The following is a 10,861-nucleotide window of genomic DNA, read 5'->3' on the forward strand; positions in this document are numbered from 1 at the left end:
TTCTTTTTTTAATTATAAATTGTATCACTTTATTGCATCTTTTTCGCAGATTCGAAAGATGTTGGTCCCACCGGAAACAAATACGACAACTTCCGGTTAGAAGAGAAAAACTAAATAATTTGAGTTTTTTAATTTCCCGTAAATATTCTTTACAGATAAAGTATTTGAAATGAATTCTAAATGTGCTATTCAGAGTGCAAATGTCTAGGGTAACCTTAAATATTTTTTCAAAAATTCAATTCAAGTCGCGTGTTTTCCTGTCCTCAAAATGAGAAGTTGTCTGAGCGAGATCTCAAAAACAGGTAAAAGATTAAAACACCAAAATTTTAAGAGTAATGGACGTTGAGGGGTAGGTGAACCATTTGGGTTAAACGCGTCAGTCGTCACTTCCGCTTGTTACAGGAAGTGATCAAAGAAATCAAAAATTTTAACTTTTCTTTTTTAAATAAAATCTTACATGACTTTATTGCATCTCTTTTGCTGTTTTGAAATATGTTAGATTCCACCGGAAACAAAAACGTCAACTTCCGGTTTTAGGAGATAAACTATGTTATTCTTATATTTAACTTTCTCATAAATATCGCTTATCGATGAAGTACCTGAAATGATTTTATGCATGTTGTAGATACTGCAAATGTCTAGAGAACAGTCAGAGATTTTTATAAAATTCACTTCCGGTTGTGTGTTTACCTGTTCTCAAAATTAGAATTTAGTCCCACAATATTGTTCGGCAACAGTAAACGACTGAGGACTCAAACTTTAAGGACTGATATTCAGTCATCAGTTTATTTGAATCATGAGAAAATCTTGCATCTCCGTTACTTGCGGTCGTGAAAGGAAGTGATGTAAAAAAGTGAATGGTTAATGTTAGCACGTTGGATTTTCACGCTGACGATTAGGGTTAAATCTCCAGAGTGTCTGAATTTCTTTTATCACTTTTTCAGCTTGAATTTTCGTTTTTATTTTCAGAATCGGACGGAAGACCTCTCATTGCTCGCAATGAGTTTCTAGTTATTATTGTTTTTGTTTTGTTTTTTTTTCCCGATTTTGTGCACGCGATTCTCAAAAACGGCTCGATGGATTTCCATGAAACTTTCAGGACATATGTAACATCAGCTGAACCTTATGCGTTTTTTTCTGTTTTGATGACGTCACTTCCGGTCCGGAGATATTGCCGATTTAATGGTTTTCGAAGGGTCGGGTTGTCCGCAGATTTTCTCATATACGGCTTTAGTTAGAAACATGAAACTTTCAGGTATGGTAGACCTATCTCTGTAGATATGCGGAAGGTGTTTCATTTTTATCGTAAGTGCCGTGCGTCGGCGCTCGCTATGGCCCGAAAAAAGTCCTTTCGGGAATTTTAATTTTTCTAACACTTTTTCTATAATATCTTTTTACCTGTAAATATTTTGTTAAAACATATAGAACAAAAGTTGTGTAGAATGTTACGATCCTTCAAATGATACACTGTACCAACAATAAGGGCCTGGCCCCTAATACTAGGGAGCTAGAGGGGCCAAAAGTGTTTTCCTGATATCTCAAAAAGTATTGAAAATTTGTATAGCTTCGTAGAAGCAAAGTTGTTCAAAATGATAAGTAGCAGCTAAGGAGACCATTAAAAGTCGTCAAAATGACGTCACTTCCGGTCACACCGAGAGTAATTATGGTAAATGGCTCATTTTTGCACATATGACCGTAGAAGTCTCTCGATCTCAATCTCATCTCCTTCAAATTTAGACGGAAGACTTATTTGTTGCTTTGCAACAAGCTCGTCTAGTTTTTATTATTATTTTATAGCCACTGAAAATCCGTATTACGTTGAACTTTTTTACGTTGACCTCTGCCATTTTCTCTATAATTTTTTGGCACTTTGCTTCTTAATTCATTGATACAAATACAATCTAATATATATTTCTATACACTTTTTAGATAGCCTAACGATATTTTGTTTTAATACATCTGATCGATTCTTTATATGATTATTTTGCAAGACGGAATCTTATTTCCGCAAGATCAGAAAACTCCGCTCGATTACGACAACGAGCTGAGCTCTCACATGTCTCCTATAATAATTTCTATTTCTTTCCCTTTTGAAATATCGCCAGAAGGTTGATTTTGAAGATATGACTTTTCTTCTAAAACTATATATACATTTTACAACATGTCAGAGTTATTTCTCTATTGAGTATACGGAAAAAATATTCGAATCATGTATTCATATTCGAAAACTGATCAACTATTAGAATGAATATTCGAATCCTCGATTTTATTCCAAATAAATATGCATACCTCAATCGTGAGAAATTAAAAAAAAACATTATATGCATCTGATTTAAAAACTTTTATTGTGTCATTGATTATGACTATGTTTCATGGGTTTTTATGATTGATTAAATACATTAAGATACCAAGTATCATAACTGCATTGCGAATATTTACTTGAACATTAAATGAAGCAATGAAATAGAAATACCTTGACAGTCTGATACAGACTTGGACCATGTTTTATTTGCCATGCATACGGTAGCATCATCAGACACTAATTCATACCCGTCATCACATACAGTAAAGCAGTAGCTGTTAAACATGTTGCCGTCGGTGCATTTCACTGCTCCATTTAATGGTTGAATAGCAGTATCAGTCGACGGACAACGTATTGCTGAAACATAAGGGGAAAATAATTTCTGAATAAAGTTGTAATGTTTTGTAGCTTAAGAAATACAGAGTTTATTTTCCATACCTATGTTGATAATTGACAACTCTTTCAAATATCATCCGAGAGAATTTGACATGTAAATTACTTTAAGTATTTCGTGTTCCAATAATGCTTCCATGAACATATTAATTCTTTTGAAGAAAGTATGTTTTAATTCCACTATTGCAAATCATTGAACTAACTTATGTTTATTACTGTTTTGTTAATTAAGGTAAATTTTAATTTAGGAATATCTGAAGCATGTTAAAAGTTATGCATCACTAGCTCCGGCAGTCTGAAAAGAACTAAATATGGTGAAGGCATACATTCGGCCTCCATACAAGTCAAATTTTCAAAATCTCTTTAAATATGCAGAATTGTATATATTCAAAAATAAATCTGTATTAACAAAATATATTATAGAATGGTGGCAGATTATTGACAATTTACGCCTCTATGGCCCCATAAACTATTTGAAGTCTCCGCTATTTCTAAGAAAGATTTTTTTTTAATTTTGAGCACAGTATCCACAGGGCACAACTTTGCTCAGGTTAAATATAAACATATTGATATCATCAATCTAGATATATTATCGAAATATTGAGTCTGAGCAGACCTACGCTCAATAAATTCTAATTAAAAAATCGACGTAGAATAAACCTATTTTCTCCCAAAATCATTAAACTTTATTTGTAAGGCTAGTTTTTTACAATTGCATTTTAGAACTTGGATTTAATACTACAAGTAACAACCCTTCTTAAAATTCGAACCCTATCTAGGGAAGAGCTTTTTTAAAAGATTTCTCCATGAGAGTTTGATTTTATGGGCAGATATTGACCATAACAGAATATCGTCCTTTGATGAAGAAGGTGTTTATAATACAATGTAGTTTCGATAAGGTTTCTTACGGACCTTCTTTAAAACCTTTAATCTGAGGTGACAGCGCGTACACCGAAAGTACAGCATAAATACAGCATACGTACAGCATAAATACAGCATACAACATTAGCTCATCGGATGTTACATTGTACATGCACATTTATTTCTTATAATGTTACAAAAAAAAAACAAACAAACAAACAAACAAACCTGTGCATTGTTCCGGTTGAGTATTCCAATAACCCGTGAAGTTCATTTTATTTGCTTCACATGCTATATTCTGAGTATTTACACCTGGAAAAATCTCATACCCAGGAAAACACTGTACGGTAGCGTTTGATCCATATATAAACTCGCTACTGCTGTATGAAACGTTGCCCTGGTCTGGCCATGGAATTGAATTACATATAATCACTGAAATTGTCATTATGAACAGTTTTAGTTTCTATCATTTAGACTGCATAATTTGAATGTATTACAATTACAAGGACAAAATAACAACTGACTGTATATAAGGATATCACATTCTCAAAATTGAATGAAAAAAATATATGGCTAATAGTCATAAATTAATTGAGACAGCTTTTTAATTACGATGCTAGTATGGAGTTCTTTATCGGGGATTGTACATGGAACATATATCTCATTGCGTTTCTGAAAAAAGAGGCTTTAATATTCGCATCCCCAAAAAGCTACATGTATTTGCGTTATTCATTGCAAAAAAATGAAATAGAATTAAAAAAAAAAAAAAAACAATAGAAGTAGCAAGTATGCAATAATTCAGTTATCAGAGCAATAGTTACATGTATTAGAAGTATTAAACCTAAAACTATCTTGCAGAGATTCTGGCATTGTAAACAGCAGTTAAAAGAGATGCCCTGAATTACAGAAATACTGTACATGCTGGTTAATTTTGGGATACAGAATTTTTCATAAGAAATATAACATCAAAATTTCCCCTTAAAAAACAAAAATTAACCAAATCAAAAGGATTGTTTTCTTCTTACCAATGATCTGAATTGTAAAACTACACACGGCTCTTTGGCTGTCACTGTCTACGGCTGTATAGATAACCGTGTAGTTCCCTCTCTCAAACGATGACCCTGACTTGTAATTTCCCTCTGAAACACTGAAAAAGACACACTTCAAAAATACTTAACACGTGACTGTTGTTATTTGATTAAAAGCTTTTTAATTAAGAGAATGTATACGCGGGATGTTCGGAAAGTTTGCAGACATTTTTCCTAACACTTTTAATTGACGTCATATCATATCCAAATTTGGTCAATCTAATTAAAATGAGATGTTCCGAATCCGCTACCGCTTCTCAAATCATTCGGGGTCACGTCAGAGCGACCTTTCGATTACCCAATGAAATCGCCGTCTCTGAAATCTTGGCTTATAGTTCGGATGTGTTTCTTTTTTTACTGCCAAACCTAAACGCCTAGGGGTTTCGTAGTAAACAAAATATGCATGGTAAAAACCGTGCTATATATGAATGTGACGTGCGGGATATATAGACGTATACATGTAGTTTGTGCATTTTCGTTTGCATTATTTCGGTAAGAATGCCAGATTGGCGGACTATAGGTTCAGTTTATACAAAAATTACTTTAATTCAACTTAAGACAGTCTTATAATGTAAAGATGTAGCCGTGGAACTAATTTTAGAATCGTATACAGAAGGTTGAATCTGATTGGCCAAAATTTTTATGTTTATTCATAATCGAAAGGTCGCTCTGACGTGACCCGAATGGGATGTTGTTAGATGTTTGAGAAGCGGTAGCGGATTCGGAACATCTAATTTTAATTAGATTGAAATTTGGTAGAAATATTTTAACCAAAAAATTGATAATAATGTGTATTAAACATTTCAAAAATATCACGATATATTTAAACATCCTGTATGAGCGGGTAAAAGTTTAGTAATTTACAATAAATGAACTTTATCATGTCTGCAGTCTCATCTTAGTTAAAAGGAGTAAAATCTACAAAATGTCTGGACCTTAAAATAAAGAAGTGTTACATCTTTTCATATTCCAAATTATGATTTCGTTGAAAAGAAATCAATTTCAGAAGATACGTAGTCTTCACTGGAAAAAAAAAACAACAAATATTACATAGTAGGAGCACCAACTAACGATTCAATTTGTGTTGTATTCGGGAAAACTCCTGGATAAACTCTAAAAATGGTGGAGGAAATAGAAAATGTCAACAGCGATTTGTGTATCTGGTGCTTGATATGTGTAGTCAAAAGAGAAGTTAAAATGCGTTACTTTTAGACAGTTTTACAAATGAACTTGAGGCACGGTTAAGGATATGCAAAACGTTGGTGATATTAATATATATCTTACTTTACACGAAAAAATTTATCTCGTTCAAAAATTTACAAAGCTTAAAAATGAAGAAATTCCTTCACAAATGCAAAAAAAATCGAAGTTTATCAATGTTAAGACCATTAAGTCTATCAGCAATATGAGACTCCTACTGACCTTATGAATCCATCCTGGTGATCAAAAGCCGTTGGTGTTGTCCAGGAATATGTGGCAGAGGTTTTCCCGTATTCCGCCGGAATCATTCTTCCAGTAGGGCAATAAGAAAATTCCGGGGCAGATTTCTCGACATAATCTATGTAAGTGAAATAGAATTTTAAAAAATCATATGTTTGATTTTTTTTTCTCTGCTATCAAAACATTTCTTTTGATATATAAGTTTGTTTTATTTTTACCCTGCATATTTTTCATATATCATGTATATTCCTATAAAGAGGGATTTTTAGTTAGGATGTGGATTTTTCTCACTTCTTAATTTGAGTTCTTAGAATATGCCAGGTTTATTGCCATGGGAACATTTTCAGTAATATGAGTAGCTTAATTGCTTTTAATACCGGTGAAAGTAATTGATTAATATATTTAATGTTCTTGGTCGGACGTAGTTCAAACACGTCGAGCCCTATAAATTATATATATAGTAAATAATAGTTCACTATGCAATCACAATAGCATTCATTTTTACTAATTTGATTATTTTTTTAATAACAGCAGACAAGCATACAAGTATACATTGTATAGGTATACAAATTAAAAAAAAAACGCTTCTAATATTCACTGTGATTGTACATGCTGTATATATTTAGAGAGAGAGAGAGAGAGGAGAGAGAGAGAGAGATGACTGTTTCTTCATTTCAGCAATTTAATCGTACATTTGCCACATATGTCTACACCAAACTCCTCCAAGAGCCATCCATAAATCAGTGAACAAAATGGTTGAGTGTGAGTGTATTTTCCTGGAGTTTCGTTTGAACTCCTCTTTGTCAATTGAATTCTTTCTGTGAAAAGATGTTTGACCCTATCAAAACAACTATGTTTTTTCATCAGCTGTGATATGACATTTTCTTTAATCTTATCATCTTAATTGCCACGAGGGTTGATCCACAACTGATGTTACAACTGCTATAAGATCTTAAATAATCGAAAGTTATCAGCAAAAATTATGAACCAATGATTTTATCTTTTTTGACTTAAATATTTATTCAGATATGTAGAATAGTTTTTAAATTGTTAAAAATAAACAATGTAATGTTGTGTCTCTCGCCGCACGGCAAGAATGTACCGACGTGAAGGTTCATTCTCTATGCACGTTCATCTTCCTAGCATCTGTCCATCTTTTGACTTCCATTTATATTGGGTTTTTTATTCAGCTTTTGTATCTTTATAATGTTAATATTTTTCTTTTAGTCAAGTCAGCGTTAAGTCAAGTTATCATTTTTTTCAACATTAATTTTAACCGAGGAAGAAGGAAGTGAGGAGAAGATCAGTAAAACTTTAAGGTTACTTACTATCGAATTTGACGATATATAAGATTTATGCAAAAAATGATTTTTGAAATAGCATTTGGACAAAGTAAAAATAATTTCAAAACTACAATTTAAAACGAGACGCTTTTAGCAAAATTACAGTAAAGATAATTTAAAAAGAAGCATGTGAGAGATTAAAAAGATAAGCGGATGAACTGAAAAATGAGTGCCGAAAATAACTCCATAATGACGTCAGTAGCATACTTGCCCGTGCGACGATAGACGAAACCTAACGGTTTGAACTTTATGTTTTTCTAAATATTTAAAAAGTATTTTATATGACTGAATGAAATTTTAAGACAAAGAAGATATGGGTATAAGTATGTAAACTTTTGTTCATAAAATTTGATAGCTAAAGGTTTTATAGCAGTTTTAACACTACTTTGGATCAACTCTCTTATTTATTCTATTTTATACAATATACAGTCACTTTCTTGAACAGTTTATAATGTAATTTCTTATATCAAAGCTACGGTACTCCAGAATGGATAACATTGAAGAAACTTTTTATAACAATGCAGAACCATATTTTGTTACCCATCTGATATGGGGTTGACAATAATGCTTAAAATAATGTGAATAGACAATGTGTTAATTAAAGCATATACTTACCTATGTTTCCTGGAAAAAAAGCTTGATGTATTGAAAATGTCAAAAATGTAATCATAAAATAACAATTTTGTTCTTAAAAAGTAGACTTTTTTGTATAATTTCTATGGTTCTTTTTTTTATTTTTATTTTATACAGAAAACCTACAATATGTGGAGAAAGAATAAACAAAATAATTGTGGGAAGAAGTGTTCTTGGTATTCACATTCACTTACTATTGGTTCTATTTGTTCCCAACTGTAATTCAGTAATCCCTGTTTCTTTTTCCTGAAAAAAATAACTATCAATCATGAATTATCGTATTCAGAAATATTCATACACTGCATACCTTAATTTAGAAATTACAGCAATTGTCTTAATTCTTATTTTTTGAAGACATAAACAAGCTGCATAATGTCTCAACTATCTTGCAACAAAATAATAACTAGATAAAATCATGTGCATGTATATGCTGTGCATATAATTGAATCGCTTAGATTTTTCACTCCTACATTATAGCAAGTTAATATGGGTAATATTGTGCGTAGATTTGTTTATTCGCTTTAAGGACATACGCAAAGTACCTTACCTACTGATAATTTTTCAAGATATTCTTAATTTAAGATTATAGTGCCATCAGATGTTTATAGACAAAAAATCAGCATGCATTACCAGGGGTTTTAAAAAGATATCAATTGATGAAAATTCTTGTATAATTAAAAAAAATAAATACAAAAATTACCAAACATATATTCTAGATGTTTTCTTTATCCAAACTTGTTTAAGAAGAAGTGAACAACAGAACATATAGATATAAAAGTGTAGCAAACTGTTCCTTTAAGTATTGGAACTCTTCAACTCCAGGGAAAAGGACAATAAAGTTCAAACTATGTTGCATATGTCCTTAAGTTACTTTGTAGCTATTACTTGATGGGTTTCGCTTACTGGTACAAAAATGATTGATTAATTGTATGTTGCTTTACATCCCGTTCGAAATTTTTTCACTCATATAGAGACGTCACCATATACCAGTGAAGGGCTTCAAATATGAAAGATACCACAGAGTCTGACACATCTGTTTCATATTTAGATATTTTAGTAGAAAAAGACCATAAAATATAATTTATGGTAACCTAACAATAAAACTTTATGATAAACGTGATGACTTCAACTTTTCCGTTTTCAGCTTCTCTTATTTATGTGGCAATTAACCCTTATCACCCGCATGTGGGGCTTATATCGCCCAGTTGATTCGATATGCAAGACTTAAGTTTTTCATACTAATCGTTAGGCCATTATTTAAACACTGAATTGTCAACGGATTTTTCCGTTTACCCGATCGTGACAATGAGCACACGGCGGGTGTGACCAGTCGACTGGGGATGCTTACTCCTCCTTGGCACCTGATCTCACCTCTGATGGCAACTGTGTTATTTCTTTGTTTGAAAAATATTTTAAATGTCTACTAAGGATTATTTACAATATATTACAATCAGTGAATGTAATAAGAATTTAAGGATTCCTCCTTGACACCTGATCTCACTTATGATGGTTTTAGAGATCCGTGTTTTCTCTGCTCCAAGTTTGTATTGTTTCAATGGACTTTTGAGATTGATTACTGTTCGTTATCTTCATATTTTATTGTTCTCTGGTGCGTTTTTTCGCCATAAATACTTGTGCAATAGACATCTTTATCAGCTGTTTACATGTTTGGTCTGGACATGGGTGCTGTATTTAAATACCCACTTGAAAAGACAATCATTTACACAATGGTTAAAGTCAGAGACCTACTTCAGAGCACACGTCATCGGAAAAAAATAAAGTGTTATTTTATGAAGTATTATCTATATACACTTTATTATGTGTGTACCAATTATCTTCTCCGGCAGACCTTTTCACAAAAACCTTAAGACTAGGATCAAAATTTGGCATCTGTGTTATTTCTTTGCTTGAAAAATATTTTACATATTTTAAATGTCTATTAAGGACTATTTACAATATATGACAATCAGTGAATGTAATAAGATTTTTTTTTTTTTTTTTTTTTTTTTTTTTTTTTTTGCCACCTGCTTTAAATGAGTTACTTTATAGAGAATTGGAAAGTTGAATTATCGAATAATAAAGTCTTTCTTCAAGGAAAACAATGTTTGATTATACGTCTTGTGTCTGGAATTATTTACGGAGAATTCAACATTCATTTGTATAATACAGCAAAGTTTACTTCTGGAAGCAATAAGACCATACACATCAGAATTTTAAGAAAACATGCACTTAATTTGCTTTATTAAAGATTATTGTGCCGGAAAAAAAAAGATTTAAAAACTAAAGGGCAAGTTTGTTCTAAACAAAATACACGTGAGGACCACACTGACAACTAATCCCGTTATTTTATGTGGATTATTAATAGTATTTAGTATTTATGATAAATGTATAAATTTCCGTATTCTGTACGTAAATGTATTTCCAAGGGATGAATTTACCTTAAAATTGTTCTTCTCCGAAGATGTGAAAAGAAAAAGAAGTCCAAATGATAAAAGTATCTGTATGAACGCCACCATCTTCAGATCAAATGGTATTTCCAAGTTTCGGATTCAGAACTTCCGCAAATGCCTGTTTTAATACCTCTTTGAAAATCAACCACGTGTTTCTAGCTGGTACAGATACTAAAGATACTCATTCATTCATTTATTTAAATCACTACAGCATTTTACAATAGTAAACAGACATTCAAGAACATATATATACATTTGTGGTATCTCTCTATTATATAAACATACAGAGAGCAAATATCTTCATACCTGTATGAAGTTTTTCGAAGGTCATAGGTCATTACATGACCTAAT

The sequence above is a fragment of the Saccostrea echinata genome, unplaced genomic scaffold, assembly GCF_033153115.1.
Source record: "Saccostrea echinata isolate AGI-Se365-2 ecotype Australia unplaced genomic scaffold, CSIRO_AGI_Sech_v1 ptg000029l, whole genome shotgun sequence".
Taxonomy (NCBI): Eukaryota; Metazoa; Mollusca; class Bivalvia; order Ostreida; family Ostreidae; genus Saccostrea; species Saccostrea echinata.